General features: G+C 44.1%; 1 non-coding gene and 1 pseudogene across 1 annotated transcript; both read left to right on the forward strand.

Annotated features, from left to right (window-relative positions):
- The first annotated feature begins 2,416 nt into the window (after positions 1–2,416).
- LOC119306738 lies at positions 2,417–3,465 on the forward strand (annotated as a pseudogene).
- Positions 3,466–4,493: 1,028 nt separating this feature from the next.
- Positions 4,494–4,566, forward strand: TRNAR-CCU. The gene has a single exon. It is a non-coding gene; the product is annotated as a tRNA-Arg (tRNA).
- The last annotated feature ends 19,386 nt before the right edge of the window (positions 4,567–23,952 follow it).

Genomic DNA, 23,952 nt, shown 5'->3' on the forward strand with positions numbered 1-23,952 from the left:
TCCCTTATTACTCGAGCGAGGTAATAGTAATGTAATTGATGTGTTATGCATGCGTGTGCAGCTTCCACTATGTTCTTCTGGAGATTAAGCTTGAGCGGGGACTAGTAACCGTCTTAGACCCGAGACGAAAAGATCCCAAAACCTATGCGGACATGACTAAATTGCTCAACAAGTAAGTTCAATCGATCATTATCGCACCATATCGGCAACTTTTAGTTCATTTCCTGATATCTCAAGTAATAATTATTATTTTCTTTGTCTTGCAGGGTTTGGAAACAGTTCACCGCAGAAGCTCCGGGACTACCGAAGGAGCTGCTATATACATACCCAAAAGTAAGTACTACTGGCTAGCTAGTTGCACGCATCTCCCGTTGATTCTATAGCTATACTTTCATCAATGTCATTTATAATGCTTCATTATCAGTTTGATTGACATCTATTTCTCGTAAAGTGCTTGTGGCAGGAACAAGGGAATAATTTCTATGGATACTACGTGTGCGAATTCATCTACAACGCGACTTTGAAAAATAAGCGGGGCTACTCTAAAAGACAATATGAAGTGCGTAAGCAATAATATTCACAATTTCATTTTATATCACCATCATTTCTTTTGAGTTTCAATCATATATATGTATTAACCCCCTTCTTCAAATTAGACGTGGCAGATGCGGGATGAACTCCTAGAACAAGATCGCATGAAAGCAATTCAAGAGAAATTGGCAGGATTCTTTCTTGACCACGTCATCAATAAAGCCGGAGAATACCATGTGGAAGTTGATTTCAATTGCTAGGGGATTGTAAGAGATCTTACATATTGTATATGTATGTAGCCAATAGCGTCGGATAGATAATACGAAAACTTGTTGTTCGACCAATCACTCGGAGAAGGAGAGGTCAATTGATCACTTCTCTCGGTATGCATGACGAACTTCTGTACTTAATGGTTCCCTTCATTTTCTTACTAGCTAGCATGTCAAGGGTCTCTCTATGTACAGTACGTAGCGTCGACCAAGCACGGACATAAGAAAGGACACTTCTCTCTATTAATTAGCTAGCTAACACAATATATGAAACACCTAAATTAACCCCCCAAAACCCCCAACCCCCCCTTTCAAAAAAAACAAATCCCAGCCACTGAAATGCTGACGCGTGGATGCCTTTTGGTCCCGGTTGGTGCCACCAACCGGGACCAAAGGCCCTCCTGTCTGGGCTCGGCGCACCGGCCACGTGGAGGCCCATCTGTCCCGGTTCGTGTTAGAACCGGGACTAAAGATCTAGGGCATTAGTAACGACCCTTTAGTCCCGGTTCAAGAACCGGGACAAAAGGCCCTTACCAACCGGGACTAATAGGGGTTTTTCTACTAGTGATCCGCTGGCTCCCGCAGCCCAGATCCGTAGGGGAAAATGTTTATGAATTTCGAAAAAATCGTTAATTTGGAAAAGGTCATGAGTTGAAAACACTTTGTAATCTCAATGTAATTCTGTCTTGGTGTTCTTATCATTTTTATCTGAGGGGTGATCAGTGTCCATATCATGCTTCTTGTGCTGTAATCTGAGTGTAATTCAAAAAGCATAACTCAACTACCAAAGAGGTGTACGCGCTTGAAGAATTGGAGGGAGTTGGGCTTGCAATTAGAGACTGTTTAAAACTTTTAACTAGTTGGTGGCTAGAGTGACATCCAGCACTAACTAAGGAATAATTATATGAAGTAAAAAAAAGACTCCAGTTTTCGCTTTCAGCTACTCGCCCGTCCGTTGAACATTGCACGGTCCGAATGTAGATTGCCAAGAAAATTGGAAGGCTGCACATCTTCTGTGGTGCGAAAAGACATAAGTTGGCCAAGCAGAAAAGCCAAAATATCATAAACTTGCACCCTTTCATATCTGTTCAAGTAGAAGCCCTCTTTCAGAAATGTTTACCTGCTACTCCCTCCGTAAAGAAATTTAAGAGCATTTAGATCACTAAAGTAATGATCTAAACGCTCTTATATTTGTTTACGGAGGGAGTACTATGTACCAGGCACCAGCCATAGACCTGATAGACTAATCCTTGGAAGAATGTGAAACCGGTTGTTCAGTTAACCTATCATTTGGAATGTATTTATATAAGAAACGAGGTAGTAAAGCTCGGCCGTTATGACCTGCGTTGGATGATTAGAAGGTGCAAGTCAATCTGTGGAGGTTGCAGCCATGTGCACCTACACGACCATTGGAACCGCGATCTAATACGTTTAACACGACAATCATTCTTCTTCATCATTGCTCACCTCATTCATAAGGTAGCTAGCTAGATCCCTATTTAAGCACCACCATTGTCGCAATCATTCCTCACCTCCAAAACCACTCGATCGCCACAATATCTAGCAAGCTATCTGCTTCGAGAGAAGCCCAACCATCTGATCTCCCCAGCAGAAAGATGGCAGCTGGGATGCGCTTAAGCTTCCTGCAGCTGTTCGCCACGGTTCTCGCGTTCTGCTTCGCGCCCGCCAAGTCCGGCTACTGGCTCCAGGCCCATGCCACGTTCTACGGCGGCGCCGACGGATCTGACACAATGGGTAAGCAATATAGCTAAACTCCGGCTTGCTCCCACGCCATCAAAATATGCCCAATACTATTTATTTACAAAGGTTAAATAGTCCTGCTATAGGTGTTGCTGAATGGTATTCAGTACAAATGTCCGGTAAAATTATGAAATACCCGGCCATAACTGATTTGGAGGACCGTTGTTGCCGCTATTTGGAATAGCTCGCTATATAAAATTATGAATATTTATCACCTGGTACGCAATGCAATGCGTGTGTGTGCATGTCTGACAGTACTGTTTTGCATGTGCAATGTGCAAGCGGCGCATGTGGGTACGAGAACTTGTACAATACGGGGTACGGGATCAAACGCCGCGCTGAGCACGGCGTTGTTCAACAATGGCTTGTCGTGTGGACAATGCTACCTCATCACCTGCGACACAAGCAGGTCTGCAAGCCCGGCACGCCCATCACCGTGTCCGTCACCAATTTCTGCCCTCCCAACTGGGCTCTCCCCAGCGACAATGGCGGGTGGTGCAACCCTCCGCGTGTACACTTCGACATGTCCCAGCCCGCCTGGGAAAACCTCGCCATCTATCGCGCTGGCATCGTCCCCATCCTTTACCAGCAGGTCGCGTGCCAGAGGCAGGGCGGCCTGCGCTTCACCATTAACGGCTTCAATTACTTTGAGCTCGTGCTGGTGAGCAACATCGCCATGAGCGGGTCGATCAAGAGCATGTCGGTGAAGGGAACCAACACGGCATGGATCCCGATGTCCCAGAACTGGGGCGCTGATTGCCAGTGCTTAGCGGGGCTGCAAGGGCAGGCACTCAGCTTCGTGATCACCTCCTCGGGCGGCCAGTACAAGGTCTTCCAGGACATTGTGCCGGCTTGGTGGCTGTTCGGACAGATCTTCACCACCTGGCAACAGTTCGACTACTAGCTATAACATTGTATAATTTGTACTTACTATTATCAGTTCGCTTCGTTCAGATCGGACAAGCATGGAACTGTCGATACGTATACATTATTCCCTTTTGGTTGTTCGGTTTCTTGTCCATCGAGTCAGGGGAGCCAGGAATTTTGGTAGAGGGGGGCCAATAGAAGAGATAAAAGGTTGGAGGGGCCAAATATAAAAATCCAAAGCATCTTAAGCTAAAAATACTACTCCCTCCGTTCCAAAATAGATGACCCAACTTTATACTAAAGTTAGTATAAAGTTGAGTCATCTATTTTGGAACGGAGGGAGTAGCGTGTTAACATATCATGGGGAGAGCCGTGGCCTCTACTCGCTCGCTGATCACCCCTGGCTCCGTCCCTGCATCGAGTGGCGGTAGATTTGAATTGTAAAATCTGTAACCCACGACCACCATGCCATTGGCGTGTAACAACATCGACCCCCTCTATGTCTCCTCCATCTAGAACAATGTACATGGAACAACATCATACTATGTCTACGACCACGAAGAAGGACACCAAGAGTGTGTGGTACTAGCTGGGAGCTATTGGGGCCCTCACACTGACGCCCTTTGGATGCGTTGCACGCCGAAGGGTAGAGGACATGGAGTACGGTGGTCGTGGTGAGGATTTACATGTCGATGAAGGAGGACATGGTGGTGGCCGGCCGCGGAGATGGTAGTGTAGGGGCCGAGGTAGGTGTCGCTGAAATAGGCGTCAAATACGATGGCGAGGTTGCTGGTACCAGTGAACACGTTGAGGAGCGTGGTGGCGTTGACGCTCGGCATGTGGTACACTATCAGGGGTTTTTTCGTTAGGTACAATAGCATTGTTGGACAAAGTCGCAATCGTCTTAAGGTTCTCGTACAGTCTCGTTTCCTGGGATAACAAGTCAATATTCGCTTACTTTTCATAGTCTAAAATTAAATCCGAAGAAACTAACAGGGTTAATATTTTATGATTTCAGCTGCACTTGCCGGCCAGTAGGAATGGAATTGAAGTGAGAACATGTCAGCGCCTGTAGCTCAGTGGATACAGCGTCCGTTTCCTAAGCGGAAGGTCGTAAGTTCGAACCCTACCTGGCGCGTGTTCTTATTTTAGCTGTACTGTATCAAATCTAATTACCTGGCTTCATCTCTATTTAGCTGATGATGATTGTCTGCTGACAAAGCTGGGCGTAAGTCTTCTTCTCTACAAATTATTGAATTGTTTGATTTGCTATACTGTTTAAAGCTAATTACCTGGTTTCAATTCTTTTTAGCTCATTGTCTTCTCCCAAACCATTCCAACAAAGCTTTGCGTCAGCCTTCTCCCTAGAAATTAATGAATTATTGGATTTCCTATACTCTTTGAGTGCTAATTGACTGACTTTGCACATTCTAGCTTGTCTATAATTTGGCGGACACACTTTTCTTTTTTGTCAGAAAACTTTCGATCAATTCATCCATTGTCAAGGCAGACTAAGGTATAGCCTAAGTGGTGGGAAGGGGCTGATGCCTTCCCACCCACCCAACTTCAAGGCATGGTACTTGCAATTTGAGTTTATTGCACCAATTATACGTTAGGGGTTGCCTTACAGTCTTTCTGTCAAAAAAAAGTGGTGCAAAGAACATCAGAAATAAAAAAATGCATCCAGATCCGTAGACCATCTAGTGACGACTACAAGCACTGGAGCGAGCCACCGTCTTCACCCCTCCCTCGTCGGAGCCGGGCAAACCTTCATGCAATCGGGCCCTTTCCTATTTGACGCGCAGTTCGCTATCCAGCGACCTACCATATACCTTGTCGTGCGCTCCTCCTCTCAGTCGGCCAGCCCACACCGGCTGTTTCAGAAGGTTCTAAAACCTTCCCTGAATCTGGTTTCTCCTTTTTATTATATTTTTATTGCATTTCCTTTTCCATTTTATGCTTTTACTTTTATGTATTTTTAATCAAAGCCGTTATCAAGCGCGTGCACTTTTCCAAATTGGTCAACATTCTTTAAAATCACACAATATTTTCAAAAATAAGTGGATATTTTTAAAATTCATGAACTTCTTTGGAAAACAACAATGATTTTCAAATTACAGATTTTTTTTAAAATGTAAGAAAATCTTTTAAATTCATGACCATCTTTTGTATTTGTAAACATTTTTCTAATTGATTAAATTTTTCCGCAATTTATGAAAAAATTAGGAATTTCGAACATTTTACGAAAGGGAAAATATTTTATAAATTTCAGAACATATTTAAAAAAAATAAAATTAAAATTTATGAGCCATTTATAATATGTGAAAATTATAGAATCGTGCTTTTTCTTAAATTTAGAACATTTACTGTTGGATTTGGGGTTCCTGAATTTTTTTAAAAATTTAAAATATAGAAAAAGAAACAAAAACAAAGTAGCCAAAGAAGAAAAACAAAAAACAAAAAAAATAAGGGGCTCCTAATCAAAGGGTATCCGTTCGAGGGCTCCTGCAAAGCTCACTTTTTTAGCGTGGGAGCACGCCATGTGGTATGCTCAATCACTGCCATGTGTCACGCTCTGGACATATCTTCGAGATTTTGTTTTTAAAATTTTTTGCATGCATTTTCTAGTTTTTTTTTTGGCCTTTTGTTATTGGCTTGGTTTTTTCTAGGTTTTGGGTGGAATTTTTTATTTGTTTTTTTCTTCCGGAAAGCATCGTTTTTCCGTGAGAAGTATAATTGTGTTTCTCAGAACTAAAAGAAATGCAATATGTGCTTCCATGAGAAGCACAACTATACTTCCTGAAAAGAAAAGGCACAATTGTGTTTCATCGAAAAAAGAGAAAATATAACATGTGCTTCTACGAGAAGCAGAGTCCATGCTTTCCGAAAGGGAAGGGCAAATGTGCTTTCACGGGAAACCCAACATGTGTTCAACTTCCGCGCGAGCACAACTTTGCTTATGCAAGAAGCACAACCTATACTTTTCCGAGAACAATAAAATAAAAGCACATCGTCTGCTTCCAAAAAAGTGAAAACGAAATTGTGCTTCTGGGCTTTGGTTTTTTTTCTTCCGGCTTTTAGTTTTTTCTAGTTTTCTTTGTTTTTGTTTTTTCTTGGTTTTTTGGTGAAAAACAAAGTTTGTCGAAACCAATTAACATGTGGTTGACATATTACGCCAACATCAAGAAAGTGGTGGCGACAACGCATGATGCCTTTGATTTGATGGTGCTTCTCGAGTATTTTGTCTTGAGTCTTGAGTTTCGAGCTGAAAACTTTAAGTCTGACCCTTGTTTGTTATACTTGGCAATGGCAGTGTTTTTGCGTTGTTACCTTGTTCAAGGTATTTCTCGAATTTTCTCGAACTTTATCTTCAAGTTGAAAACATAAGATTTGATATTTAGTGGTTGGATACGGTGACTGTGGCGCTTGAGCATCATTCCTTTCCTAGAAGCATTGCTCTTAGATAACCTTTCTGCTTGTTTTCGTGATGTCAAGAGATGGTTGGGGGGATGGTCGTAGTTGAGGTCCGTTGATCATTGTTTTGATCATGGCAGAGTTTTTCCTTTCTTCTTCTTTTTCCTCCACCTAGGTAGAGCTTCAGTTTTGTATGACTTTTGCCTTTGTTGACGTGATTATTTTTGCATTAGTGTTGGCTATGTACATCCTAGTCATCCGAAGACCAGGTATGTGCCAATTTCGTTTGTATCTCCTTAATACTCCCTCAATTCCCTTATACAAGGCCACTTCGGTTTTCGTGTCAAACTTTGACTTATAATTTCGGTCAACAAAGTATGGATTATATTTCAGAGTAAATATATCATCGAAAAGTTCTTTGAAATGTGCATATAATGAAATACTTTTTGTGGCATACAACTCAATTTTTGTTGGTAAAACTGAAAGTGCAACTAATCCTTGGGTGGTTTTGGTAATTCTTAACAACATATAGCTCATTGAACTAATGCTCTTTCAAGATGATCATTTCAGAAAGTTTAATGATTGGCATGGCATGGAATAGAGATGTGGACCCCTCAAAATGCTAAGGACACATATTGGCAACAAGCTTAAGACTCTATGTAAGTGCATCTAGTGCCCCTTAGTGATTTTGGTGTATTGAAGACTTATAGGTTAAGGGACTAATGTGTTTGTGAGTGTACACATGTCTATAAGTCTATGAGGAGTTTGATATTTACAGGGAAAGTCGACCCCTAAAAATGAATATCTTCGACTAAAGATTTTGGTATTTCTGAAGACTTTCATGAAGACTTTGAAAGTGAAGAAATTGGTGTTACCGTGAAGACTTGATATTCATGCGAGGAATATGAAGCTTGAAGACTTCGTTTTCATAGTTTTGTTTTTCTCTTTCTTGAGTCATAGGAAACACCGTACTGTTAAAGGGGGTCGAGGAAATACTAAGGAAAAATTTCCAAGTGATGCTCAACTCAAAATCCTACACCTACCAAACCCTTCGAGTGAAGCCTTTGGAAATCTCATACAGTTCAGTCAATTTCTTCAGTGACAGAGACGAAGTTCTTCTGGTTGCTGAAGAATTTGTTCTGACTGAGGAGTTAGGAATTCGCCAGTGCGGATTGCCTACACAGTGAGGAACATGATAGCCCTGAGGAATTTGATAGTCAAATTTCCGACCGTTGCTGTGCTACGCGCCAGCTGTCCCAAAATATCTTATCCACCTAACGGTCATATCAGACAAGGGCATTTATGTCTTATCACGTCGGGCTGCTCCCTAGGCTATAAATAGCCGCCCCCTACAACCACTAGCTGGTTGGCTGCTCCGAGAGAAACTGACACTTGTCATTTGAGAGCAACCCATCCTCCGAGGACTTTGAGCGAAAATCATCGAGTGAGGAAAATCCCAAACCCAAACACCTACAAACCCCAAAGTGATCGAGCATCACTGAAGAGATTGATCCTGCGTGGATCCGACGCTTGTTACCTTTGAAGACTGTGCTTCTTCCAGACGATTAGGCGTCATGGTCTAGAGCATCCAAGAGGAATTGTGGATCGCCGAGTGACCGAGTCTGTGAAGGTTTGGAAGTCGCCTGAAGACTTACCATGAGTGATTGGACGAGGTCTGTGTGACCTTAGTTCAAGGAGAATACGGTGAGGACTTGGTGTCCTGAGTTGCGTGCTCAGCGACTGGGTGTCCGGGACTGTGTGTCCTCGAGTTTAAATACTCAGCCGCTCCAACCAGACGTACAACTGAGACAACAGTTGGAAATGGTCTACCAAATCATTGTCTTCACCAACCTTACTGGTTCTATTTCCTCAACTCTTTCATTTCCTCATTACTGTGTTGAGTGATTGTTCATATCTGTGTTTGAAGACTTTGACTGAAGACTTTCTCAATTTCCTCAGTTCAATTTCTTCAGACCGTTTGTCTTCATCGTGTCTTATCCTATGTTTACACTTCCTGTACTATGTGCTTGTCTTCATTTCATCATGATGACTATGTCCGTATCCTGTTATGCTTACTTTTGAGTACTTATTCCGCTGCTAGTAGTTCTTCGCTAAGGAATTTCCTCACTGGCAAATTCCTCAGTGAAGAATTCATAAAAATCGCCTATTCACCCCCCCTCTAGTCGATATAACGCACTTTCAATTGGTATCAGAGCAAGGTACTCCCTTGTTCTGTGTGATTTTGGTTTAACCACCTGGAGTTCTAGTTATGTCGACTGCAGGATTGAGGAATGTTTCCTGCCCCATCTTTGACGGTCATGAGTATCCTCGGTGGAAGGCCATGATGAAGAAGCGACTCATGGCTATGGACAGCAATCTATGGACCGTCACCGAGATCGGTCTTACCGATATATGCAAGATAGCTGAAGCTGATGACATTCGCAAGTACACTCTCCTCAACCTCATAGCGAAGGATGTCATCTGCACAAGTCTGTCCCGAAATCAATTCAGGAACGTCATGCATCTCAATCACGTGAAGCTAATCTGGGACCGTCTCTCTGAGGTCTATGATGGACATCTAATGTTGGAAATATGCCCTAGAGGCAATAATAAAAGGATTATTACTATATTTCCTTGTTCATGATAATTGTCTTTTATTCATGCTATAATTGTATTATTCGGAAATCGTAATACATGTGTGAATACTTAGACCACAACATGTCCCTAGTGAGCCTCTAGTTGACTACCTTGTTGACCAACAGATAGTCATGGTTTCCTGACTATGGACATTGGATGTCATTGATAACGGGATCACATCATTAGGAGAATGATGTGATGGACAAGACCCAATCCTAAGCATAGCACAAAGATCGTATAGTTCGTTTGCTAGAGCTTTTCCAATGTCAAGTATCTTTTTCTTAGACCATGAGATCGTGTAACTCCCGGATACCGTAGGAGTGCTTTGGGTGTACCAAACGTCACAACGTAACTGGGTGACTATAAAGGTGCACTACAGGTATCTCCGAAAGTGTCTGTTGGGTTGAGACGGATCGAGACTGGGATTTGTCACTCCGTATGACGGAGAGGTATCTCTGGGCCCACTCGGTAATGCATCATCATAATGAGCTCAAAGTGACCAAGTGTATGGTCACGGGATCATGCATTACGGTATGAGTAAAATGACTTGCCGGTAACGAGATTGAACGAGGTATTGGGATACCGACGATCGAATCTCGGGCAAGTAACGTACCGATTGACAAAGGGAATTGTATACGGGGTTGCTTGAATCCTCGACATCGTGGTTCATCCGATGAGATCATCGAGGAGTATGTGGGAGCCAACATGGGTATCCAGATCCCGCTGTTGGTTATTGACCGGAGAGCCGTCTCGGTCATGTCTACATGTCTCCCGAACCCGTAGGGTCTACACACTTAAGGTTCGGTGACGCTAGGGTTGTATGAATATGAGTATGCAGCAAACCGAAAGTCGTTCGGAGTCCCGAATGAGATCCCGGACATCACGAGGAGTTCCGGAATGGTCCGGAGGTAAAGAATTATATATGGGAAGTCGAGTTTCGGCCATCGGGATAGTTTCGGGGGTCACCGGTATTGTAATGGGACCACCGGAAGGGTCCCGGGGGTCCACCGGGTGGGGCCACCCATCCTGGAGGGGCCCATGGGCTGAAGTGGGAGGGGAACCAGCCCCTAGTGGGCTGGTGCGCCCCCCCTGGGCCCCCCTCTACGCCTAGGGTTGGGAACCCTAGGGGAGGGGGCGCCTCCACTTGCCTTGGGGGGCACTCCACCCCCCTGGCCGCCGCCCCCCTTGGGAGATCCTATCTCCAGGGCGGGCGCCCCCCTGGGGTCCCTATATAAAGGGGGGGTGGGAGGGCAGCCGCACCCCAACACCTGCCGCCTTCCTACCCCCCTTGCTACACCTCCTCCTCCCGTAGTCGCTTGGCGAAGCCCTGCCGGAACCCTGCTGCATCCACCACCACGCCGTCATGCTGCTGGATCTTCATCAACCTCTCCTCCCCCCTTGCTGGATCAAGAAGGAGGAGACATCACGCTGACCGTACGTGTGTTGAACGCGGAGGTGCCGTCCGTTCGGCGCTAGGATCTCCGGTGATTTGGATCACGACGAGTATGACTCCCTCAACCCCGTTCTCTTGAATGCTTCCGCTCGCGATCTACAAGGGTATGTAGATGCACTCCTCTCTCTCGTTGCTAGATGAACTCATAGATTGATCTTGGTGAATGTAGGAAATTTTTTATTTTATGCAACGTTCCCCAACAGTGGCATCATGAGCTAGGTCTATGCGTAGTTCTCTATTGCACGAGTAGAACACAAATCTGTTGTGGGCGTAGATGTTGTCAACTTTCTTTCCACTACTAGTATTATTTTGCTTCAGCAGTATTGTGGGATGAAGCGGCCCGGACCGACCTTACACGTACGCTTACGTAAGACAGGTTCCACCGACTGACATGCACTAGTTGCATAAGGTGGCTAGCGGGTGTCTGTCTCTCCCACTTTAGTTGGAGCGGATTTGATGAAAAGGGTCCTTATGAAGGGTAAATGGAAGTTGACAAATCACGTTGTGGTTATTCGTAGGTAAGAAAACGTTCTTGCTAGAACCCTATTGCAGCCACGTAAAAGATGCAACAACAATTAGAGGACGTCTAACTTGTTTTTGCAGAAATTGCTTTGTGATGTGATATGGCCAAAAGTTATGATGAATGATGAATGATATATTGTGATGTATGAGATCATGTTCTTGTAGTAGGAATCCCGACTTGCATGTCGATGACTATGACAACCGGCAGGAGCCATAGGAGTTGTCTTAATTATTGTATGACCCGCGTGTCAATGATTTAACGCCATGTAATTACTTTACTTTATTGCTAAACCGTTAGCCATAGTAGTAGAAGTAATAGTTGGCGAGCAACTTCATGGAGACACGATGATGGAGATCATGATGATGGAGATCATGGTGTCATGCCGGTGACGAAGATGATCATGGAGCCCCGAAGATGGAGATCAAAGGAGCTATATGATATTGGCCATATCATGTCACTACTATATAATTGCATGTGATGTTTATTATGTTTATGCATCTTGTTTACTTAAACGACGGTAGTAAATAAGATGATCCCTCATAAGAATTTCTAGAAAGTGTTCCCCCTAACTGTGCGCCGTTGCTAAAGTTCGTCGTTTCGAAGCACCACGTGATGATCGGGTGTGATAGATTCCTACATTCACATACAAAGGGTGTAAGACAGTTTTACACATGCAAAAACACTTAGGTTAACTTGACGAGCCTAGCATGTACAGACATGGCCTCGGAACACAAAGACCGAAAGGTCGAACATGAGTCGTATGGAAGATACGATCAACATGGAGATGTTCACCGATGATGACTAGTCCGTCTCACGTGATGATCGGACACGGCCTAGTCGACTCGGATCATGTAACACTTAGATGACTAGAGGGATGTCAAATCTGAGTGGGAGTTCATTAAATAATTTGATTAGATGAACTTAATTATCATGAACTTAGTCTAAAATCTTTGCAAGTATGTCTTGTAGATCAAATGGCCAACGCTCATGTCAACATGAACTTCAACGTGTTCCTAGAGAAAACCAAGCTGAAAGATGATGGCAGCAACTATTCGGACTGGGTCCGGAACCCGAGGATCATCCTCATAGCTGCCAAGAAAGCATATGTCCTAGAAGGACCGCTAGGTGAAGCACCCATCCCAGAGAACCAAGACGTTATGAACGCTTGGCAGTCACGTGCTGATGATTACTCCCTCGTTCAGTGCGGCATGCTTTACAGCTTAGAATCGGGGCTCCAAAAGCGTTTTGAGCAACACGGAGCATATGAGATGTTCGAGGAGCTGAAAATGGTTTTCCAAGCTCATGCCCAGGTCGAGAGATATGGAGTCTCTAACAAGTTCTATAGTTGTAAGATGGAGGAAAATAGTTCTGTCAGTGAGCACATACTCAAAATGTCTGGGTTGCACAACCGCCTGTCCCAGCTGGACATTAACCTCCCGGATGAGGCGGTCATTGACAGAATCCTTCAGTCGCTCCCACCGAGGTACAAGAGCTTTGTGATGAACTACAATATGGAGGGGATGGAGAAAACCATTCCTGAAGTATTTTCTATGCTGAAGTCGGCAGAGGTAGAAATCAAGAAAGAACATCAAGTGTTGATGGTCAATAAAACCACCAAGTTCAAGAAAGGCAAGGGTAAGAAGAACTTCAAGAAGGACGGCAAAGATGTTGTCACGCTCGGTAAGCTAGTTGCCGGGAAGAAGTCAAAGAATGGACCCAAGCCTGATACTGAGTGCTTTTAGTACAAAGGGAAGGGTCACTAGAAGCGGAACTGCCCCAAATATTTAGCGGACAAGAAGGCCGGCAACACTAAAGGTATATTTGATATACATGTAATTGATGTGTACCTTACCAGTACTCGTAGTAACTCCTGGGTATTTGATACCGGTGCCGTTGCTCATATTTGTAACTCACAGCAGGAGCTGCGGAATAAGCGGAGACTGGCGAAGGACGAGGTGACGATGCGCGTCGGGAATGGTTCCAAGGTCGATGTGATCGCCGTCGGCATGCTACCTCTACATTTACCTACGGGATTAGTTTTGAACCACAATAATTGTTATTTAGTGCCAAGTTTGAGCATGAACATTGTATCTGGATCTCGTTTAATGCGAGATGGCTACTCATTTAAATCCGAGAATAATGGTTGTTCTATTTATATGAGAGATATGTTTTATGGTCATGCCCCAATGGTCAATGGTTTATTCTTAATGAATCTCGAACGTAATGTTACACATGTTCATAGTGTGAATACCAAAAGATGCAAAGTTGATAACGATAGTCCCACATACTTGTGGCACTACCGCCTTGGTCACATTAGTGTCAAGCACATGAAGAAGCTCCATGCTGATGGACTTTTAGAGTCTCTCGATTATGAATCATTTGACACATGCGAACCATGCCTCATGGGCAAAATGACCAAGACTCCATTATCCGGAACAATGGAGCGAGCAACCAACTTATTGGAAATCATACATACTGACGTGTGTGGTCCAATGAGCGTTGAGGCTCGCGGAGGATATCGTTATGTTCTCACTCTCACTGATGACTTAAGTAGATATGGGTATGTCTACTTGATGAAACACAAGTCTGAAACCTTTGAAAAGTTCAAAGAAATTCAGAATGAAGTAGAGAATCAACATGACCAAAAAATAAAGTTCTTATGATCAGATCGTGGAGGAGAATATTTAAGTCACGAATTTGGTATGCACTTAAGGAAATGTTGAATCGTTTCACAACTCACGCCGCCTGGAACACCTCAGCGTAATGGTGTGTCCGAACGTCGTAATCACACTCTATTGGATATGGTACGATCTATGATGTCTCTTACCGATTTACCGCTATCTTTTTGGGGATACGCTCTAGAGATAGCTACATTCACTTTAAATAGGGCTCCTTCTAAATACGTTGAGACGACACCGTATGAATTATGGTTTGGGAAGAAACCTAAGCTGTCGTTTCTAAAAGTTTGGGGATGCGATGCTTATGTCAAGAAACTACAACCTGAAAAGCTCGAACCCAAGTCAGAAAAATGCGTCTTCATAGGATACCCTAAGGAAACCATTGGGTATACCTTCTACCTTAGATCCGAAGGCAAGATCTTTGTTGCCAAGAACGGATCCTTTCTGGAAAAAGAGTTTCTCTCGAAAGGAGTAAGTGGGAGGAAAGTAGAACTCGATGAAGTACTACCTCTTGAACCGGAAAGTAGTGCAGCTCAGGAAAATGTTCCTGTGGTGCCTACACCGACAGTAGAGGAAATTCATGATGATGATCAAGGTACTTCGGATCAAGTTGCTACTGAACTTTGTAGGTCCACAAGGACACGTTCCACACCAGAGTGGTATGGCAACCCTGTCCTGGAAATCATGTTGTTAGACAACGGTGAACCTTCGAACTATGAAGAAGCGATGGCGGGCCCAGATTCCAACAAATGGCTTGAAGCCATGCAATCCGAGATAGAATCCATGTATGAAAACAAAGTATGGACTTTGACAGACTTGCCCGATGATCGGCGAGCGATAGAAAACAAATGGATCTTTAAGAAGAAGACGGACGCGGATGGTAATATTACCATCTATAAAGCTTGACTTGTCGCTAAGGATTATCGGCAAGTTCAAGGGGTTGACTACGATGAGACTTTCTCTCCCGTAACGAAGCTGAAGTCCGTCTGAATCATGTTAGCAATTGCCGCATACTATGATTATGAGATATGGCAGATGGACGTCAAAAGGCATTCCTTAACGGCTATATTAAGGAAGAACTGTATATGATGCAGTCGGAAGGTTTTGACGATCCTAAGAATGCTAACAAGGTATGCAAGCTCCAGCGATCCATTTATGGGCTGGTGCAAGCATCTCGGAGTTGGAACATTCGCTTTGATGAGATGATCAAAGCGTTTGGGTTTATGCAGACTTATGGAGAAGCCTGCGTTTACAAGAAAGTGAGTGGGAGCTCTGTAACATTTCTCATATTATATGTAGATGACATACTTTTGATGGGAAATGATATAGAACTTTTGGACAGCATTAAGGCCTACTTGAATAAGTGTTTTTCAATGAAGGACCTTGGAGAAGCTGCTTACATATTAGGCATCAAGATCTATAGGGATAGATCGAGACGCCTCATAGGTCTTTCACAAAGCACATACCTTGATAAGATATTGAAGAAGTTCAAAATGGATCAGTCCAAGAAAGGGTTCTTGCCTGTATTGCAAGGTGTGAGATTGAGCTCGGCTCAATGCCCGACCACAACAGAAGATAAAGAAGGGATGAGTGTCATCCCCTATGCCTCAGCCATAGGATCTATTATGTATGCCATGTTGTGTACCAGACCTGATGTAAACCTTGCCGTAAGTTTGGTAGGAAGGTACCAAAGTAATCCCGGCAAGGAACACTGGACAACGGTCAAGAATATCCTGAAGTACCTGAAAAGGACAAAGGACATGTTTCTCATTTATGGAGGTGACGAAGAGCTCGTCGTAAAGGGTTACGTCGACGCTAGCTTCAACACAGATCTGGTTGACTCTAAGTCACAAACCGGATACGTGTATATTTTGAATGGTGGAGCAGTAAGCTGGTGCAGCTGCAAGCAGAGCGTCGTGGCGGGATCTACATGTGAAGCGGAGTACATGGCAGCCTCGGAGGCAGCGCATGAAGAAATATGGATGAAGGCGTTCATCACCGACCTAGGAGTCATACCCAATGCGTCGGGGCCAATCACTCTCTTCTGTGACAACACTGGAGCTATTGCCCTTGCCAAGGAGCCCAGGTTTCACAAGAAGACCAGGCATATCAAGCGTCGTTTCAACTCCATCCGTGAAAATGTTCAAGATGGAGACATAGATATTTGCAAAGTACATACGGATCTGAATGTCGCAGATCCGTTGACTAAACCTCTTCCGCAAGCAAAACATGATCAACACCAGAACTCTATGGGTGTTCGATTCATCACAATGTAACTAGATTATTGACTCTAGTGCAAGTGGGAGACTGTTGGAAATATGCCCTAGAGGCAATAATAAAAGGATTATTATTATATTTCCTTGTTCATGATAATTGTCTTTTATTCATGCTATAATTGTATTATCCGGAAATCGTAATACATGTGTGAATACTTAGACCACAACATGTCCCTAGTGAGCTCTAGTTGACTAGCTCGTTGATCAACAGATAGTCATGGTTTCCTGACTATGGACATTGGATGTCATTGATAACGGGATCACATCATTAGGAGAATGATGTGATGGACAAGACCCAATCCTAAGCATAGCACAAAGATCGTATAGTTCGTTTGCTAGAGCTTTTCCAATGTCAAGTATCTTTTCCTTAGACCATGAGATCATGTAACTCCCGGATACCGTAGTAGTGCTTTGGGTGTACCAAACGCCACAACTTAACTGGGTGACTATAAAGGTGCACTACAGGTATCTCCGAAAGTGTCTGTTGGGTTGGCACGGATCGAGACTGTGATTTGTCACTCCGTATGACGGAGAGGTATCTCTGGGCCCACTCGGTAATGCATCATCATAATGAGCTCAAAGTGACCAAGTGTATGGTCACGGGATCATGCATTACGGTACGACTAAAGTGACTTGCCGGTAACGAGATTGAACGAGGTATTGGGATACCGACGATCGAATCTCGGGCAAGTAACGTACCGATTGACAAAGGGAATTGTATACGGGGTTGCTTGAATCCTCGACATCGTGGTTCATCCGATGAGATCATCGAGGAGTATGTGGGAGCCAACATGGGTATCCAGATCCCTCTGTTGGTTATTGACCGGAGAGCCGTCTCGGTCATGTCTACATGTCTCCCGAACCCGTAGGGTCTACACATTTAAGGTTCGGTGACGCTAGGGTTGTATGAATATGAGTATGCAGCAAACCTAAAGTTGTTCGGAGTCCCGGATGAGATCCCGGACGTCACGAGGAGTTCCGGAATGGTCCGGAGGTAAAGAATTATATATGGGAAGTCGAGTTTCGGCCATCGGGATAGTTTCGGGGGTCACCGGTATTGTACCGGGACCACCGGAAGGGTCCCGAGGGTCCACCGGGTGGGGCCACCCATCCTGGAGGGCCCCATGCACTGAAGTGGGAGGGGAACCAGCCCCTAGTGGGCTGGTGCGCCCCCCTGGGCCCCCCTCTGCGCCTAGGGTTGGGAACCCTAGGGGAGGGGGCGCCTCCACTTGCCTTGGAGGGCACTCCACCCCCTGGCCGCCGCCCCCCATGGGGTCCCTATATAAACGGGGGGTGGGAGGGCAGCCGTACCCCAACACCTGGCGCCTCCCTACCCCCCTTTCTACACCTCCTCCTCCCGTAGTCGCTTGGCGAAGCCCTGCCGGAACCCTGCTGCATCCACCACCACGCCGTCGTGCTGCTGGATCTTCATCAACCTCTCCTTCCCCCTTGCTGGATCAAGAAGGAGGAGACGTCACACTGATCGTACGTTTGTTGAACGCGGAGGTGTCGTCCGTTTGCCGCTAGGATCTCCGGTGATTTGGATCACGACGAGTATGACTCCCTCAACCCCGTTCTCTTGAATGCTTCCGCTCGCGATCTACAAGGGTATGTAGATGCACTCCTCTCTCTCGTTGCTATATGAACTCATAGATTGATCTTGGTGAACGTAGGAAATTTTGTATTTTATGCAACGTTCCCCAACATCTAAATTGTCACGATCCTTGGCTTGATGATTACAAGGAATCTCTCAAAGAGATGACATTCGAACCAGAATCATCATCGTCCAACCCCTGCCTTATGGCAAAAAGTGCTAAGGTAAACAAATGCTACCTATCCGAGTCAACTGATGATGAATCCAGCGATGAATTTGGACCTAGCTATGGTAAGCTTGCTTCCCTTGCCACTAAACAACAAAGAGCTTTGGAAAAAGTTCATTACATGCTAAATAAGAGCGATGATATGTTGGGTGAAGAAATGGATCAGTCAAAAGCCTTGGCTGAAAGTCTTCAGGGACTCCATTCCAAGTTTGACGATCTTCAAGGTCATCATAACGCTCTCTTATCTGGTCACGAGAAACTTTCTCTTGAACTTCTTCAAAGAAAGCAAGATCTTGAGAATCTAAGAGTGAGTTATGAAGATCTTAAGAAAGATCGCGATTCATTACTTGCTCAACAAATTAACGCTACTCAAGAAGAATTTGTTCCTCCATGCTTAAAGTGCATTGAACGTGAATCTACTAATTCTTCACCTGCCTCTGCTATCACTAATTCCTCATCTAAGGACATTGCTAGTATCACTGATGATGCAGGGCTGAAGGAATTGTACACAACAGGCATGTACAAAAGCCTCAAAGGGCATCAGATTCTTTGTGATGTGCTCAAAAAGCAGATCCTCAACAGAAACCCTAGGAAAGAGGGTATTGCCTTTGAGAGGAAACTCAATGCTGATGGAACATATTGGAAGCCTGAGCAGTACCCCAAAACTCATGGGTTGCTGCAAAGGGATCTCCAGTTGATCCATCTAACTTATCTGGCTTTACATGTGAATCTTCTCATTCTTCTGATGAGTCATTTGACTCCAACTATAAATTGTTCAAAAATCAAAATGGTGAAGTATTTGCTAGATATGTTGGCACTAACTGCAGGAACGGTTCCCCTATGAAGAAAATCGGGGTTCCCAAAAGTTATGTTGAAAGTCTTCAGGTGAATGTCCTCATTACACCACCAGTGAAGAACAGGAACCCCAGATCAAACTCTTCATATGGACCTAATTCTTCATATGGATCCAAGTCCTCATACGGACAAAATTCCTCACGTGGATCAAATTCCTCAAATGGATCAAAGTCCTCATATGACTATCATCGTGCTAACAATTCTGTTTCGCAGGGTAGAACTAAGGGCTATGAATATGCACATTATTCTTCAAATCATTATGTTCATAAGTCCTCGAAGAATTTCTCTGCTTATTCATATGCTTACCCTAACCCCTCTTATGTGAAACGAAATGGATTGGCCTCTATGCCACCATTCTCATATGGTGCTCGCAGAGTGATGAACTCTTTGCCACCCCTTCAGATGTGGGTGGTGAAGAAAAAGAACTAATCCCTTATGCAGGGTCAGGTCTCCAGACGTGCTTTAAACATCTGAAGAATTTGCTGGAGGCCTGACAAAAACTGCCTGAAAGGACGCAAGTGAATCATGATGAAATGAACTTTCATTTCACACGTCCTCATACTGAAATATCTGTTTTACTACTTGATGAAATTCATCTGATGAACTTGATATCATATTCTTCACTGATGAAGTATATGAGATCATAAGTTGCACTAATTCATCTGCAGGATGATCAGCCCAAAGCCAACGAGTGGGTTCTAGATAGTGGATGTACAAATCACATGATGGGTGACAAGAGTCTATTGATGGATGCTCCTTTATCACCATCACATCTGAAGCATATCATCTTCGCCGACAAAGGCAAAAGTCAGGTATTGGGTCTAGGTAAGGTTGCGATCTCAAAGGATCGACACATGGACAAAGTCATGTTTGTCGAGTCCTTAGGATACAACCTCATGTCTATCTCAATGCTTTGTGATCTTGATATGGTTGTTGTCTTTGGCAAGTATCGTTGTGTTGTGATCATGGAAGATGACCATTCCAAAGTCTTCAAAGGCTTTAGGAGAGGAGATCTGTATATTGTTGATTTCTCTATAGGACCACAACCAGCCGTGTGCTTACTTGCAAAAGCTTCAGAAGGCTGGCTATGGCATCGACGACTTGGTCATGCTGGCATGAGGAATCTGAACACGCTTGCGAAGAAGAAGCATGTCATTGGCATTGAGAATGTCAAATTCCTCAAGGATCACTTATGCGGAGCTTGTGAAGCTGGAAAGATGACAAAGGCCAAGCATCCAGCGAAGACTATCATGACCACTACTCGTCCATTTGAATTGCTTCACATGGATCTCTTTGGTCCTAATCATTATTCTGCTGTTTCAAATGATGCATCTCTATATGGCTTTGTTATTGTTGATGACTATTCTCATTACACATGGGTACACACTGTCGCTTACAAGCATGAACTGCAGGAAATCTTCAAACGATTTTCCTCGAGGGCTTCAACCAACTTTGGTGTGAAGATCAAGCACATCAGAACTGACAATGGAACCGAGTTCAAGAATTCCGGTCTTGATGGCTATCTTGATGAACTTGGTATTACTCATGAGTTATCTGCTCCTTATACTCCTCAGCAGAATGGCGTCGTGGAGCACAAGAACAGAACCCTCGCTGAAATGGCTCGCACTATGCTTGATGAATACAAAACGCCTCGTCGGTTTTGGATTGATGCAATTGATACTGCGTGCCACATCATCAATCAGGTATATCTTCACAAATTCTTCAAGAAGACTGCCTATGAACTCCTCACTGACAAGAAACCCAATAGAGCACCTACCTTCTGTGATAGATGAACCAGCACCTAAGGATTCTATCAAGTTCAAGGCTACTGAGGATGTGATTCCTACCAAAGAATCTACTGAAGAATTCATTCCAGAACATGAAGAAAATCGAGGTGGTGCACCTGATGAAAATGCTGAAGAAAATGGTGCTGAAGAAAATGCTGATCAAATTCCTCAACGACAACCAGCTCATCCTCGCATTGCAAAAGAAGTGCAAGTGGAAAAGATCATCGATGACATTCGAGCGCCAGGTCCTCTCACACGCTCAAAAGCTTCACATTTATCTAACTTTTGTGGGCACTATGCTTTTGTCTCTATTACAGAGCCCACTAAGGTAGATGAAGCATTTCTGGAGCCTGAGTGGATTCAGGCCATGCAAGAAGAATTACATCAGTTTGAGCTCAACAATGTCTGGGAACTGGTCAAACTTCCATATACTCGCAAGCATAATATCATCGGCACAAAGTGGATCTACCGCAACAAGCAAGATGAAAATGGCCTTGTGGTGAGGAATAAGGCATGACTTGTAGCTCAAGGCTACACACTGGTTGAAGGAATTGATTTCGATGAAACTTTTGCACTTGTTGCTAGCCTTGAGGCTATTCGCATATTACTTGCTTATGCTAACCATCACAATATTATCTTACAACAAATGGATGTGAAAAGTGCATTCCTCAATGGTAAGCTTGAGGAAGAAGTATATGTTGCTCAACCCCCAGGTTTTGAAGATCCAAAGAATCCTGACAAAGTCTTCAGACTCAACAAGGCCTTGTATGGCCTCAAGCAGGCCCCTCGGGCGTGGTATGACACTTTGAAGGATTTCTTCATGAAGAATGGCTTCACACCCGGTTCACTCGACCCTACTCTCTTTACTAAATCTTATGATCTGTGAACTATTTGTGTGCCAAATATACGTTGATGGTATTATCTTTGGCTGTGCTGACCAACTTTATAGTGATGAATTTACCTATATGATGAGTGAATAATATCAAATGTCTATGATGGGAGAGTTGAAATTCTTTTTAGGTCTTCAAATTCGTCAATAGCACAATGGCATATTCATATCTCAGGCGAAATACCGCAAGGAAGTTCTGAGGAAATTCGGCATGCAAGACTGCAAAGGCGTCAAAATTCCTATGCCCACAAATGGCCATCTATGCACTGATGAAAATGGTGTTGACTTCGATCACAAGGTATACCGCTCCATGATTGGTTTGTTATTGTACTTATGTGCATCTAGGCCAGATATAATGCTTAGTGTTTGCATGTGTGCCCGATTTCAAGCTGCACCAAAGGAATCACACCATAAGACTGTGAAGCATATTCTTCGATATCTAGCTCACACACCAACACTAGGATTATGGTACCCCAAGGGCTCTACGTTTTATCTCACTGGATATTCTGACTCTGACTATGATGGTGATCGTGTGGACCACAAGTCAACATCTGGTACTTGTCATTTCCTCGGACGATCTTTGGTCTATTGGTCCTTGAAGAAACAGAACTGCGTATCACTGTCTACTGTAGAGGCTGAGTACATTGCTGCTGGTTCTTGCTATGCTCAACTGCTATGGATGAAGCAAACCCTCAAGGACTACGGCATCAACATGAAGAATGTGCCTCTCCTCTGTGACAATGAGAGTGCCATCAAGATTGCTCACAACCCAGTTCAGCACTCGAAGACAAAGCACATTCAGATTCGTCATCATTTTCTTCGTGATCATGTGTTGAAGGGCGACATCTCCATCGAGAACGTGAAGACTGAAGAACAGCTAGCAGATATCTTCACAAAGCCCTTGGATAAGAAGAGATTTAGCAAGTTGCGGTGTAAGCTAAATATCTTAGAATCTTCGAATGTTCTCTGAAAAGGACACACATCCTCACACTTATCCAAAATTGATGACTTAGATGTGCAACACATGAAGAAATGTTTTTCTTCAATCAATGAAGAATAACACTCTAAGTGTGAAGAAATTAATGAAGAATTTGATTCTCAGAACCCTACGACAATTGTACGCGGTGTCTGAAATCATCATTCTTATACGGTGGTCACACCACCACCAAAGTTGAAAATCTTCATTTTTGAAATTCCTCGGTTTTTGAAATTCTTCAGTTTTTCAAATTCTTCAAGTTTGCAAAATCTTCAATGTTTCTGTTGTTTTTCTTCATTGGCGATATATATATATGAGTTTAAGTCCTATACAGCATTCACTTATGGCTAATTCTTCAAGTTGCATTTTCTGCTAAGTGAATGTGATCGGACCCTTCCCCCTCTATGCTATACTCAACCCAATCTATTCACAAATTCTTCATGTGCGTTCTATATGAAACTCGTTCAAAATCTTCACTTTGTCCTTGACAGCTGAAGAATTTGCGAACGGAACTTTAAAATTAATCTTATCCAAATTTTCGGTTTTACCGCTCAATCCATTCCGGATCCCACGATAGACTTATCTATTCACCCACGATCTAACACGATCTTCACCTCTTAGTACGTGGGTGACACATGTCAAGCGAAGGAGAAGGGTCAGGTGTTGGGGAACGTTGAAGAAAATTAAAAAATTTCCCACGGTTTCACCAAGATCCATCTATGAGTTCATCTAAGCAACGAGTCAAGGGAGAGAGTTTGCATCTACATACCACTTGTAGATCACGAGCAGAAGCTTGCCAAGGGGATGGTGATGATGGAGTCGTACTCGAACGTGATTCGGATCACCGATGTCCTAGTGCTGAACGGACAGCACCTCCGCGTTCAACACACGTATGGGACGGGAGACGTCTCCTCCGTCTTGATCCAGCAAGGAGGAAGGAGAGGTTGAGGAAGGCAGCTCCAACGACAGCACGACGGCGTGGTGCAGTTGATGCGGCAATATTCCGACAGGGCTTCGCCAAGCACGTACGGAGGAGGAGAGGTGTTGGGGAGGGGAGGGGCTGCGCCTTGGCTTGTGGTGTGTTGCAGCCCTCCCCTCACCCCTCTATATATAGGGGAAAGGGCAAGGGGGGCCGGCCCTCTAGGGAAAACCCTAGGGGAGGGCGGCGGCCAAGGGGTGGGGGGCTTGCCCCCCAAGCAAGGGGGGTGCGCCCCCT

Source organism: Triticum dicoccoides, chromosome 5B, assembly GCF_002162155.2.
Source record: "Triticum dicoccoides isolate Atlit2015 ecotype Zavitan chromosome 5B, WEW_v2.0, whole genome shotgun sequence".
Classification (NCBI taxonomy): Eukaryota; Viridiplantae; Streptophyta; class Magnoliopsida; order Poales; family Poaceae; genus Triticum; species Triticum dicoccoides.